This window comes from Lepisma saccharinum, chromosome 7 (genome assembly GCF_977018435.1).
Source record: "Lepisma saccharinum chromosome 7, izLepSacc3.1, whole genome shotgun sequence".
Classification (NCBI taxonomy): domain Eukaryota; kingdom Metazoa; phylum Arthropoda; class Insecta; order Zygentoma; family Lepismatidae; genus Lepisma; species Lepisma saccharinum.
The window spans coordinates 63,753,182-63,767,350 of NC_139235.1; the positions used below are offsets into that span (position 1 = coordinate 63,753,182).

Below are 14,169 nucleotides of genomic sequence, written 5' to 3' on the forward strand. Positions count from 1 at the left end.
TTTTTCTCATGTTCAAATCAATTGAATTTTCCATCGGAAGGGGGCAGCAGTTATGTAACTAAATTGCGATGCGTACCCTATCGTACATTAATGTAAATATGAGATTTCGGAGAATACGTTGATATATTACGCATACCTTACAGAGCATAAGGTAAAGAATACCTGGAAAATGGAAACCATGCATGTATAAAGGAATTCTGGCCTTTCTGCTTCCGAACCACAAACGAACACAGCCGAGCTCGACTCGTGGCCAATGAGAGTGACGCAGCCTATTGGTTGCTCTTTCGGATTGGCGACGTATTCTCCGAAATCTCATCTTTACTTTGATATACGACACACATCACAATTTTGTTTTGTAACAGCTGTCATGATTCTTAACGTTACCCTTATCAATGGTAAATTCAATGGATCTGAATAGGAAAAAAAACACGTGCGGATCTGTTTAGACTCAGTCTTCAAGCGTGACGTCACACCAATATGGCCCGTTCGCTGATGTAACACCGGACATTCTGCAGCGTACATGGATCCAACTGGACTATCTATGCTACGAGCAACGAACGATGCGCATGTGGGGACATACTGTGTCGCGCAAAACTTTCACTTCTGGTATATGTCGTTTCATTTTGAAAGCAACCTGAAGGGTTATACTTCATTTGCGGACGCCCTGTATGCCTACATACCACGACACCAGTCAATCGCCAAGTTAACAAACATCTCTCCCCGCCCTTGCCACGCTACGCCATTTCATCTTGACTACTTCCATCGCGATACTCCATTCGACAGACTTCAAGATATCAGCCCAGTACGAAAGCAATAAAACCACGAGTCTCCGGTTGAGAAGCGTCGCGTCAACAATAGGGGTTATCAAGAGTCGTGGAACTTGGCCCCGGCTATGAATGCTACTAATGACAGGCGTATGAAGCAGATGGTGGTGTCTTGATGGCGACTGCCCTGATAAGGATGGGGGTGGGGGGCATTGCAAGGCGCTGGAAGACAAGTGACGATGCCATGTGAAGGGTAAACAAACCTCAGCGCTTGAAAAGGCTGTTTAGGAACGAATACAAGAACATTAATTGAATTGGAAGGGCAGGTATCGAACCTGGGAAAACTTATGCGACGACGCTACCACTACGCTATCGGAGAGGCCCTCACCTGCCCTTCCAGTCAAAATTAAATGAACACAAGCAATTGTTAAGCCATGAAGTTGAGAGGTTGTTTCTATCTGTTAGCAGTAATTTCTATACTTTATAAACATTGCATACATCTGCCCTCCCCTCTTTCGTTTGGCGAAAGGTTACAACGCCTGCTTGGGTACGCCATTGGATACAGGCGATCCGCTGGCTAAGTCCCCCCCCCCCAGTAAAGGAAGGACTTTAGAACCACATCCTAAATAATATTATTCTTTGAAAAATCTAACAGATCACAAATACATAGCACAAAGAAAAATTATTTCCCAATATGGAAAATGTTCAATGGAAGAAAAAAAATGTGACTATATATCAATGACATCTCTATACGTCCACAGCCTTTTCTGGCACTTTTGGCTAATCGCGAAGGTGGGAATGAGTGATGATATGATGGACACACAAAGAACACCCATGCCCAGACCGGGATTCAAACCCGGGTCCCCTGGCTTCGTACTGCGGTGAAAACAAATTGCCACAGCCGTGGGCGGACTGATATATGGTATGGACAAATAATCACAAACGATAATGTAAAAATGTATTAGCTATTACCAATGGTTTACACAACTGTAGACAAACCAAAATGTTCACTACATGGAGTGCAAATGGTAAAAAAAATATAGTTCATGCGCTTGGTCTGATATAAACTTTTACCACGCAAATGTGATAATCTGCTAAACAAAGAAAACGTTTTAGGAAAACACATAGTTACTTTCTTTTAATAATTCAGCATCTATACACTATTCCTATTATATTTTATCTGGATCTTTGGATTACTCCTTCTTCAGCAATTGCGCATTGAGCTATCTTGCACTAAGAGACAGCATATAAGATAAACCAAATGCAAAGTGTGTGTGTGTGTGTACATATATATATATATATAGCCTATACAATAGTAGAAAAAATCCAAATGTTATGTAGTGCGTACAGCTTATGGCTCGCACATGAAAGAATAAATCTAATCTAATCTAATCTCAACTTGCACAGAGAAGCAACCTGGGAGAATTAAACACCGACAAATTCTCCAAAATGACGATATCAGCAGAAGCGAAACGAAGCAAGATTGTGTGGTAAAAACTAGCGTCAGGGATGGGAAAAAAAATCTTCCTCGGCTGACTTCCTTTTATCTTCTTCGTGTTCTTTCCCAACCCCGCGAGCAAGCGTTACGCAGCGGTTTGTCGCTGATCCGCCGTGGATGGAGTCAAGATTCCCAATCGGTACATCACGCGGCGCTAATGACGACGATGCTGTCTCAACAGCTGTACGCAAGCATGCCTCCGCACCTGCAGCCCCGAAAACAAGGAACAGGGTTTCCAACCCAAGTGTGCTAAATGCAGCAGAGTTACATACGGTTCATTAATTTAATTAGCTTGGTTTATTTTACTTGGCTCCCTACATGGAGATGATATGATGAAATTGCAACTGTCCCAAATGTGGAAGGTCGGTTGCAATATTAAGTAAAGAAATTATCAAATGTCACTTAACATGAATCTAGATTTCATTACACCCACTACAGTAACATCAACATTTATAGTTTGTATAATAGCATTTCCTTAATTCTTTACGGATTATGCGAACAAAATAACAATACGTATATATTGCAAAATGTTTTTCATTTTAAGGACATTGATGAAAGAACAGTCACAAAGAACAACCATACCCATGCCAGGATTTGAACCCGGGATCCTTGGCATAGCGCGCTTTGCTAACCTTTCCTCCACTGAGGTCGGACAGAATTATATACGAGATTTCGGTCTTATCCAGCTGAAAGGTAACAACCACTCTCCATCAGTACGTTACGTATGAAGTACCCGTACCAAAGTAGTTTCTGAAATATGGTATTGATGGGCAAGAAATTATAGCTTCATTGTAATGCAATCGCGTAAGAAATTATAGCTTTATCGTAATCCAATCATGTAAGTTGAATTGTATCTTTTGCAAATATGCTGTAACAAAATGCCTTAGTACTGAAACAAGCGTACGAAGACATTTACAACAAAGGCACTGCTCGCTACAGTTTGCGTCCTGTCGAAAGTTCTATCCTTGCTGTTATGCAACCTGGATAATCAACGCTGTTGACTGGGTTGCCTACCTGAATGGATACTCAAAGGGAGAAAGTTTGTTGTTCGTAATTTTTGTTCTGGTAACTAAAAATATTTTGGTTTTTGTTATTTAGCGTCGCATTTCTGGCCCTTCGGCTAATCGCGACGATTTGGATGAGTGATATGACGAAGGGACACACACAAAGACCACCCATGTCCAGGCTGAGATTCGAACTCGGATCCCTGGCGTCTTAGCGCTCTGCTAACCACTCCGCCACGTAGGTGGGCAAATCAAAAAATTACTAATTATAAAATATTATATCTAAATTTCTCAAATCGATACGCTGGACAGGTTTCTTGGGAAACAGCGCCGTGCAAAACTCGACGCAATCGAACATTCAGTCCAAACGACAATTCTAGATGCTCTGCAGGGTCCCGGGTTCGATACCCGGTGGAGACACATAGTGGTTTGGATCCCAATTTAAACTGTAGGTCCAGTCCTGATTAGCCTTACTGTGCATAAAGTGGACTTAAAACACCAAATCAATCAATCAATCAATTCTGGATGCTCTGCAGACTAATGCTCGCCAAAGGGTTTTATTATTATCATTATTATTATTATATTTATTATGACCTGACTTTGGGTGACCTTTTGAGAAGTCAACCTCACTTCCACGTAGTACACCCCTATAAATGTAGTGTTGCAAGACAATGAGGCTCTGTCGTCTGTACCTACGGCCAGACAAAATCTCGAAACTATATAATCACTGAGGTAGTTACTGGCACGGCATAAAATAAAAAGTCCACAAGGAATAATGTTGCTAGATTTGATCAGTTAGATTCTTCAGGACTTTGAAAAACAGAGACTATGGCCCTGGTGAACCATTTGTTTAATTGAAAATTGAAACCTGAGCTTACAAACTGTCAAATTGCAATGTTGATCATTTTGCATCACGTTATTATTTCGCGGTAAAATATACACCAGCAGGTGGCAACACTGTTCATCAGAGTTTCCCTGACAGAAAACGAACACTGCCGAGAACGTCTTGCACGTGGAGGTCTGCCGAAAACTATCACAAAGTTTTCCGCGCCTAATGGTGGATTTTTTCGTCACGCCTCGGCCAAGGCAGAAAAACAGAAAATAATTGCCTCAGGCTATGAACCTTGACGGCTCCTTCTATGTCCCGCGGCGAGAAATGGTCTTTTCTTACGATTAGGACCAGAGCTGGCAACGCTGTTTCACAGCTGAGGGAGAAATGAAAAAAAAAACACCACCACATGCGCACTGCACGTCATCTCCATCAACGCCAACCCTAATGAACTTTTAATGTGGGCACCTCGCAGCGGGAGACGATCGAACTAAGCCATCCTTGCACAACACAACCCCCTGCGCCACGAAGGAAAAGTTTCTCGTTCTCGAATGTCGCGAGAGTATTTCACAAGAAAGGTGTGGTTGCTCGCCACCACAATTATAATGTTGCGGCTTGTGGGGGGACAAGCTAGGGCATTGGTGGCAAACCGTTTCAAGTTCAGAAAACGCGAAGGAGAACACTTGAATCGAAATGACGTCATCTGTCTGGAGGGATCGGATTTGGAAACTGGCTCGGAAGTTTATGCAAAGTCATCTTTTACTGATCCACTAGGATATTTGTAGCTCTAGTCTTGTCTCGTCTAGTATTTATCTGTTGAATGTTTGTCATGGTGAAGTGTGTATTCTCTGTACACGTGGTTGTTCGAATGGCAGTTGTGCATATATATTTCTCCCCCCCCCCCCCCCCGGTCTCTCCATTTGAACCGAAGCACTAGATTTCTTGTATGTTGTAGAAATTTGGGAGAATGAAATGAGACTAAAATAAAGAAAAGATCTTGAAGGGGCACAATGCAGACAGAAAAATAAAAATCTGCAAGAAGGCTCAAGAAGGCACATTCCCCAAACCGAGAAAGTACTTAAAAATTTTAAAAAAGTGTACGTATTATCGTTCTAACTGAAGAGACATGGCCTGCTGTTACGTTTAGCATAATCTTCAAGGACCCGGAAAGTAAAGAGATGACTTTTCCTAAACGTCCGAGCCCTGGCTATAAGTCACTCCTTATGGCGTCATCTCTCGGTACACCGCGTCGGCGATACATCACGATGTGTTTAAGAATATCTTTCCGTGACGACTCACGCCCCATTCTGAGAATTTCCTCTTGGCGTTTGTCATTGGTTGACCGCTGGGTACAGTCACGGACAAGAGTTCGGACGCAAAAGAAGCGGGACAAAACGAACTTTTCAATTGAATCAGACATCCATCACGCTGCATAAAAGTAACTTGGAGAGGATACCTGGACAAAGTACGTTCCCGTATATTCCGTTGCGTTTGTTCTCTACACCACGTTCCTTTCAGCCGTAGGCCACAATAAATACCCACCTGCATCTTAGCACAGTATGCAACCTGACAAGTCGTTGTGTGTGTCGGGTTGCCTCTCCGCAAGCATGAATTCAAACCGTTTTACTCTGAACTCCCAAGTCACTTTTGGGTTGTGAGAGGTGACCCTTTCTGAAGAAACCCAAATGTCCGTCGACGTAGTACCCACTGGACTGCATTTTGAAGACTAACGACGCTCTGGCGTCTGGACTCACAGGCAGTAAAATCCTCTGTCTGTGGTGCTCGTGTTGTGTCGTCCCTGTATATTTATATCTGTCCCTTCATCCATTTCATCTTATTATCATTCATTCTCATATTCGTGATTAGCTAAAAGTGGCAGAAAATCGAATGAAAACAAACCAAATCACTTAAAAAGTAAAGTGTTCCCCTGTGCTTAGCACAACGCCATGAAGGCGTATAGGGGGTGTGGGGGTAACGCCCCACACTTTCTTGATCCGGTCGTGATTGAGGGTGATGTGATCAGCACCACGCCCCTGACCGCCTTTACCCCCCAGGTTTCCACAGGTACCCATGTTATTTGACGCTGGGAAGGGCGCCGGGGCCGCTTCCAACGTTAGAAAAGTTCCCGGATTTGAACCGGCCGGGGATCGAACCCGGGACCTTCAGCATGGTAGTCAGACGCGTTACCGACTGAGCCACCGCGGCCACCAAATCACTTCTGCCTTTAATTATAGCCTCAACGAGTGATTATCGCTGAACTGCTGTATTCATCAATGAAAGGAAACCTTTTTAATAATATGAATCAGTAACAGTGACTATTGCGATAAACATTCGATTTCTGACTGATACAAAAATCAGCTCTTTTTGGAGACGGCGACGACGGAAAGTAAACCGTGGTGCCCATCACATCGTCTCACTTCATGCACAGGGGAGAGCTTTACATGTATAACAGATCTCTGCAACTGTTGAGAAGTAGTAATATCATCACCTTGCAATCAATTTGTAATTGTAGGCCCAGTCTGGATTAGCCTATCTGTGCATAAAGTTGACTTTAAAACCTAACATACATAATGCAATTGACGGTACTTTCACCGTCAGCTAGGCGTACTAACCAACTTTGAAATGGTGTATGAGGGAGGTAAAATGAAAGCGTCGGTGGCCTTCGATATGGGCACTACCCCAACTTGGACATAAGTATAATCAATTTAGTATCCTGCACCGTGGCCGTCAGGCTTTGAGCTACAGCTACGGGACGCGGGCTGGTTCGAGTCTCCTGGGGGGGGGGAGGGGGGAGCATAGCAACTTTCGTCCTGAGATTTCGGACTGTGTATGGGACCGGTGTCCACGCCCCTTCGTGAGGAAATTAAGGAGCTACGAATTAGTAACGTAACAGGTCAAGGAAACCCACAATCACTGGGGGTTTGTCGTGCTGACCACACGTCACCCGTAACTGGTTGGATGATAGCCACATCTCTGTTGAGGCATGTGGGAGTGACGCCGGCAGGCCCTCAAGGGCAGTTTCGCCAAAGGTTATACCACAATTTTGAACAAGTAAAGTTCCTGGGCACTTGGACATGATCACACAACAAATAGACCCATCAACATAAAACACACACAAGAGCATCACATGTAGGATTACGTCAATAATTTCCAGAAATCTTATCGCCAATACGCAATCAACAGTTTTCTGTGTACCCGACCCTGACACTGCTCATGCGCATCAGTAGAGGGAAGAAAACAGGGCACTTATCTGGGTCAAATTAGGTGGATGCGTTGATAACACACAGTCAACAAATACGCACTGTGTGGGAAGCAGAAAGCCATGCAGTTCAGGATAAGGAACGTGCTTCAGTCTGAATTGATGTGGTTATTTGGATGCGTATAGTTACAGGGATTGGAGCATTTTTTCTTTCTCGGAATGCTACGAGGGTCACTATTTATATTTTGAGCCTAACAATGAAAAAACAGGAATTTGGCATTGAAAACTGCTTTATTGTTTTTCGAAGTATTCTCCTTTATGGTCAATACACTTTTGCATTCGTTCGAACCATTTGTCAAAGGAGTTTTTCCAATCTTCTTGGTTTTTGAACGCATCAACGGCGTCTTCCGCCGACGAAAATCGTTGTTCACGCAATTTATTCTTGACATTCGGGAACAAGAAGAAGTCATTGGGTGCCAAATCAGGACTGTACGGCGGATGACCCATCAATTCGATTTTTTGACTGTTCATAAAGTCGGTTGTTAGACGAGATGTGTGACAAATGTACACAAATTGTTGTGTACCATTCAGAGTTGACCCTTCTACGATCCTCTAAAGGCACAGTTGTCACATGACCAGTTTTCTCGAAAAACAGGCGACCATTTGTTTCGATGTGCTTCGAGCACGAACAACTTTGTTGGATTGGGTTCATCTTGAAACACCCATACAGTCGACTGCTGTTTACGTTCCGGCTCATATGCATATATCCATGATTCGTCACCTGTTACAATCTTATATACGTCTTTTGAAGCACCACGATTGTATTTATTGAGCATTTGTTTGCACCAATTGACGCGACCGTCTTTTTCAGTTTTTGTCAAATTGTGTGGGATTCAACGAGAACATACCTTTCTCACAGTTAAATGATCATGTAATATTTTATATATGCTGGTGGAACTAATGCCTATGGTTGCCTCAATCTCACAGTATGTCACATGACGATCTTGCAGTATTAGGTTTTGCACAGCATCAATGTTTTCTTGAACAATAACTGATTTTGGACGACCTTCGCGAATCTCGTCGGTGAGCGAATGGCGGCCACGATTAAATTCGTTATACCAGCGTTTCACAGTGGCAAAGGATGGGGCTTCATCGCCAAATGTGGAAGTAAGTTGATCGATGCACTCTTGTCTTCATACTCCACGTCGAAAATCGTAAAAAATCATCGCACGAAAATGTTCACGAGTTAATTCCATTTTATTGTTGTCACGCAATCTCCAAGGCAACATAAACAACACAAATCAAGCTATTGACAAAACATTTGAAGTACGTTATGGTCAATAATGCCAGACGATTCCGTGCAAACGTCAAATCGCGGCTAACTTCAATCAGTGTTGCCAAGGCTCAAAATATAAATAGTGACCCTCGTATTAACATAGGCACGTTCATATCGCGTGTGGCTGATAGCTGTGCAGTGTCCTACCACGGCCACAGGCAGTGTAGTCCCAAAACTTTCAGAGGGTATACGCTAATTTTGTGAAACGTTGAGTGGAGACCATGTTTGCATTAACTTAGGATTATGTTTCCATTAAATTTATGGATAAAATAATTTAAGTTATATATATATACATATATACATATGCCATTGATGGTAGAATACTGGAGCGCCGTGGCTGGCTTACAGGGGCGCTGCGAAATGTTTCAATATATTCAATCAATGTTACAAATATGTCCATATTTAGCACTTTTTACATACAAAATGTTTCTGAATTTAAAATATATGTTTATAACTGAGCGTTGCAAATGTTAGATGGCCCTACATTCTGACTTGGGCGCCGCGGAAAAAATCTTGAAACACTAAGGGCGCCGTGAAACTAAAAATTTTGGGAGCCACTGAGCTACGGTACAGCATGTTCTTGTATTTTATTTTGTTGTTAGTATTGATTTTGCGAATTGTCAGTTTGCATACTGTTAGGGTGACCATAATATTTTGACCCAAAAACGGGACATCTCGAGGAGATCAGTTTAACCCCGTTTTCCTGAAAAATAGGTTAGACTTAATTATAAGAGTATTGTTATTATTAACGCATTGTTTTGGTACATCATAAACAATAAATTAAATATCTCGGTATAATTTACATAGTGTTTCTCGTCCTTTCTGATCAATCTTTGATGTTAGTCCTATGCTGAAGTTGAGTAATACAAGAAGTATTTAACAGAAGACCTGGCCTTCTTGAGAGCAGCTTCATTCTTCACCGTTAATAAATCTCTCCTAAAACCCTTACGCCACATATCAAACACATAACTCTTAAGATTTTTCTTTTGAGTTTGTCAAAAAGTAGTTATTTTTGCAACTCCGTAGAGAAACTCCACGCTTAATCACTGCTCTACAAATAACGGAACACATGCAAAACAATGCTTCTATTTTAGCATGAAATGTCTCAAATTTAGACTTGGTTTTCAAGATAACTCCTAGACTTTCATAAAACGGGACAAATACGGACGAGACGACCGGGACACGCCTCTGAAAAGGGACTGTCCCGGTCAAAACGGAACGTATGGCCACCCTACATATTGTTAAAATCTTCCATAATACTACTAATAATAGTAACATTTAAAAAAGAACTTGGGGGAAAATTTTTTTGAACTTACATTGAAAAATAAAGACTTCTGGAGTTCCTTCCGCCAGTGTACTCGAAAACACTCCAAAGTGCATCTTTTGATAAAGCAATCTTGTCACCAGAACTTTTGCACAAACTATAAAATAAGCGTCATTTGGAGCAATGTAGTTTTGCAGCCATATCTTCATATATTCCTGAGGCTTAAACTGATCAACTGGTGGGTCATTATGTTTCCGATCACGTCAAACGAGAAGTACCTATTGAACCGTAATAAGCTCACTGAAGTAATGGCAAAATTACATAAATAAAATTAAACGAAAGGAAAATAGAAAGTACATGTATACGCATTATAGCAGAATGTATACGCTAACGAGTAAGATTTACCAGAGGGTATACGGTGTATATCGCCGTATATCCACGACTACAATCCTGGCTACAGGTCATGACCGCAGCAACTCTGAAAACTTTAAATCACTGCTACAAGAAGAAACCTGTTGAAAGAATTTAGGGACGATGGACACTGCGAACAATGCTCTTTCTTCGTGTTTGGAAAATAAATATGTATTCACTAAATCTTGAACAAAAATGGTTACCGAACCCAGTTGTATATAATATAATGCGTTTAGAATTAAATATAATGCAAATGAACACAAAAATAATACTGCATATTCGTATGTTGCTGCAAATAGCTACTGACGTGCCTTTAACATTTTGTACTCTACCATAAAGTCTCAATTGCTTTTCGTTCTTATGCAGGTCTTTAATGTTCTACATGCTGTTGGTTTAACATTTACGGGGAGAAGTCAAACAAACTACGTAAAGGACGCGGCTCTAAATTACTTGGGGTGTCAAATGTTATTTAGAGAACGACCTCAAGGCTACAACACTGATCAAGAGAACTTCAAAATGGCATTTTTGTCATTTTAAATATGACGCCCCCTCCACACAATTGCACCAAAAGAGCAGTGGTTTCTTGCCTTTGGAAGCCTAAAACTAACAGAATTTCTCCGTCAAATGAAAAATCAATACTTCTTTGCATGCTTGAAACGACGGCAAGTTTAAATATGGAGGGGGAAGTTCGACAATTGCCTCAGTTCACTGGCAGAGGAGTGGAAAGACCTTCAAAGTAGCTCATAAGTGACAGCACATGCATCCCAAAGATTGTTCTTCCTGAGGTATGCAGGCAATAACTCAAACTTGAAAATCTAGACGCAGCAAACTTGTGCAATGCTAAGTGCAGAAATCTTACTACGGGAACATCAAAGCAATTGACTCTCCCTCGTATATCACGTCGTTTCATGTGCCACAGTTTACAGTGTAGATGGAAACAAATAGGGGGAGAAAGAAAATTGAGTGCAATTCAACTTTTCGTAGTTAAGATGACGACGTGGAGAATTATATAGATTTTGGTCCATTTTCGACCACCTGCCTCATTTTACTTGAAGAACTGAAAGTGAATAACTATCGCGAGTTTCGGACACGTCCAATTTACGGAGACAGGAACACGGCGTGAAAAAGTTGGCTAACTAGTCACACTAGGATGAAAACTACAACTGAACAGGAACTTCTAATGAATGACTAAGTGACTGCACCACGTGGCAGTGGCAACAGTGAAATCGCAGATTCGTGGGGAGCAGATACAGTTACGCACCAATTGTGCATTTATTTCAATATCGCCCGAATGGGCAATGCTACTAAAAAAAAACTGGGCGTATCAAGAGTATGCATTTCTCTCCATGTTGGAAGTGGACGCGTTTTTTTATGTTGATTATTAAGCTGGACACGATATTTGAAAAATATGAAGAATAAGAATTCTCGAAATGCCATGTATTCCTTATGGGGAATCAACTTTAACATCACGTTACGGCTAATCAAATGGGTGTTTCGACTTTTCCGCTTGACAATCACTTCTTCAAACTGCCCTCTTCCCGTTGATATCATTTTCTATTCCCTCGGAAGTTTCATATTCCCAAGATAACAAATCAAATAATACTCGCATATGCCCAATGCATTTCTCCTTGCCTCATGGCAGTGTTGCCAAACCTGGTGCGCATAAGAGCTAAATTTCACCTTAAATGGAGTTAAAACTGACTTTCAATGAGCTAGATTTACGAAGTGCTTCCTAGAGTAATGACAATTTATTCTTAGTTTTCACCATCTAGATCCGGCGGCATCGCTCATCTCATGGTCGTACGAAATCGAAAATAAAGGATTCCCTGATAACAATATAATGCCAATTTCACGTCAACACGGCGCAGATCTGGCTCTAAGAGAGCTAAGTTGGCAACACTGACTCCGAGGGAAAAGCCAAGCGGAGACTGTCTCGCATGCCCTTAACCTACAAAATATATTCTATCGAACATTTTTCTTCGAATATTGCTTGTTTTGACACCGTCTTATCCTTTTGTGAACAAGATTAAATTTGAAGTACAGTCAGCGGCAATAAAAATGGGACACCTAGATCATGAAATGCTCGCTTCCCTGCAAGGTGTTATGTGTGTTACTTAACTTTTATATTGCAGAGAAGCCAGTATTTCAGGGTCTACGTGTCGCCATTTTTATTGCCGGTGATTGTACGTGATCGTCACACAAAACATTCTGCCCATTTTTTAAGTTTAATTACAAATACACTGCATATCACTGAAATCACTGAAAGGATTGGGTGAATATGTGAGATGAGAAATAGGAATGAGAAACGTCCAAAAGGGTATTACCAATTCTGAGATTGATTGATTTAACTTCCTCTTTTGTGCCACTTTTGGCTATTTTGCGAAGATGGTGATGAGTGATGATATGATGAATGGACACTCACAAGCATCCATACCAATTGTCAGAAGACACCTTATAACAAACATGTCTGATGTTACTTTCGAAGAATCTGTCTCAGGCCGTGTCCGAAAGATGCAAGACCGACCATACTTCAAGCGAGCATCCTCCGAGTATGCTCTTGCAGCGCGGTCTTGAAGTCGTGGACTGGAAGTGAAAGTCTTTCGAATTGCATTTCGACTTCAGCGCCAAATACGATCAGTAGTTAAAACTGAGGACACGTTGTTTTCCTCGCGTTTTAAACACTTGTTTTTCACCATAGATATCACATATCATTTTCAAATGTTCTTTCACATACATTTCCACACATTAGAAGCACTTTAACCAACAACTTGCTGACCCATAACGTATATTTAACCCGTGTTGCTATCTCGGCGATTTTAAACAAATGAACAACGAGTGTGGATATCACGTGAGCTAGTCACCAACCATCTGTGCTGCGAGCTGCGTACTTGTGTGCTTCTGTTCTTGTCACTTCCGTCAAGACCATACTTCAAGTATCTACTTTGTACCTTTCGGACACAGCGTGAATAGATTCCGTTTATGTGTCTTAGAAGGATATTGAAGAAAAATTTCGTGTGTATTGGTCGTCTAGTTGACTGGATCTTTGATAAAGCACGTGTTGCACATTCTTACGGACAGGCTCTTCTGTTCGAGAGATATGAAAGAATGTGCGGCTCGCATAGGGAATCATTTATTAATACCTTCTACGTCTTTATTTAGAACGAAGATCCGTCGTTGCCTTGTAATCAAGGGGTCACGGGCTCGACACCCGGTTCAGTAAAATAACAAAATAACAGACTGCTGGTTGTTGATACGTGTTATTTGGCCGCGTTGGAAAGGAAAAGAGGTTCGAAAGGCCTAGGAAAACGTTAGGAAGTGGGTTGATCCAAATGTCAGCTATCTTGCTGTGTGTGCGTTTTAACTTCCTAAAGTGCTTTTTGGGGTGTACCGCAGAAGAGAACTTTTGCTGCACGTGGCAACACTGCTGTCATCTCAGTGCACCCTTAGATCTGAATAGATTTTAGGAAAAAACAGTTATCCACATGAATGTTATGCTTCAATCATACGAGGATAGAATACTCCTGGAGTTTCCAGTTGGAGTTGGACTAGTTGTGTAGTGCTTGCCTCACCTGCTACTTATCGCCTCATATGATACTACTCGTTGCCGTACTTGTCGGTATACTTTTGTTCCCACAAGGCATTGCGCAGAACAGACAAGGTAAAAAGATGAACGAGCGATTTGAAGAACCTTGAAACTACTACTGTTATTAAAAATTAAAAGTATGGGCCAGAAATTGGCTCGAAAGAAAATATGCAAATCAAGGTATAAGAAGCTTTTTAATGAATTCGGGTATGTATACACTGGCAATAATAGGGATTTTCATTATCGGCTAATCACATTTGTCATGTACAAATCTTATCGCT

The 14,169-nt window shown here is 41.5% G+C and overlaps 1 protein-coding gene across 3 annotated transcripts in view; it reads right to left on the minus strand.

The window, feature by feature from the left end:
* The window catches only part of wge (BAH domain and coiled-coil containing protein winged eye), a 184,012-nt gene that overhangs the window by 60,145 nt on the left and 109,698 nt on the right, over positions 1 to 14,169 (minus strand). The window lies entirely within an intron of this gene.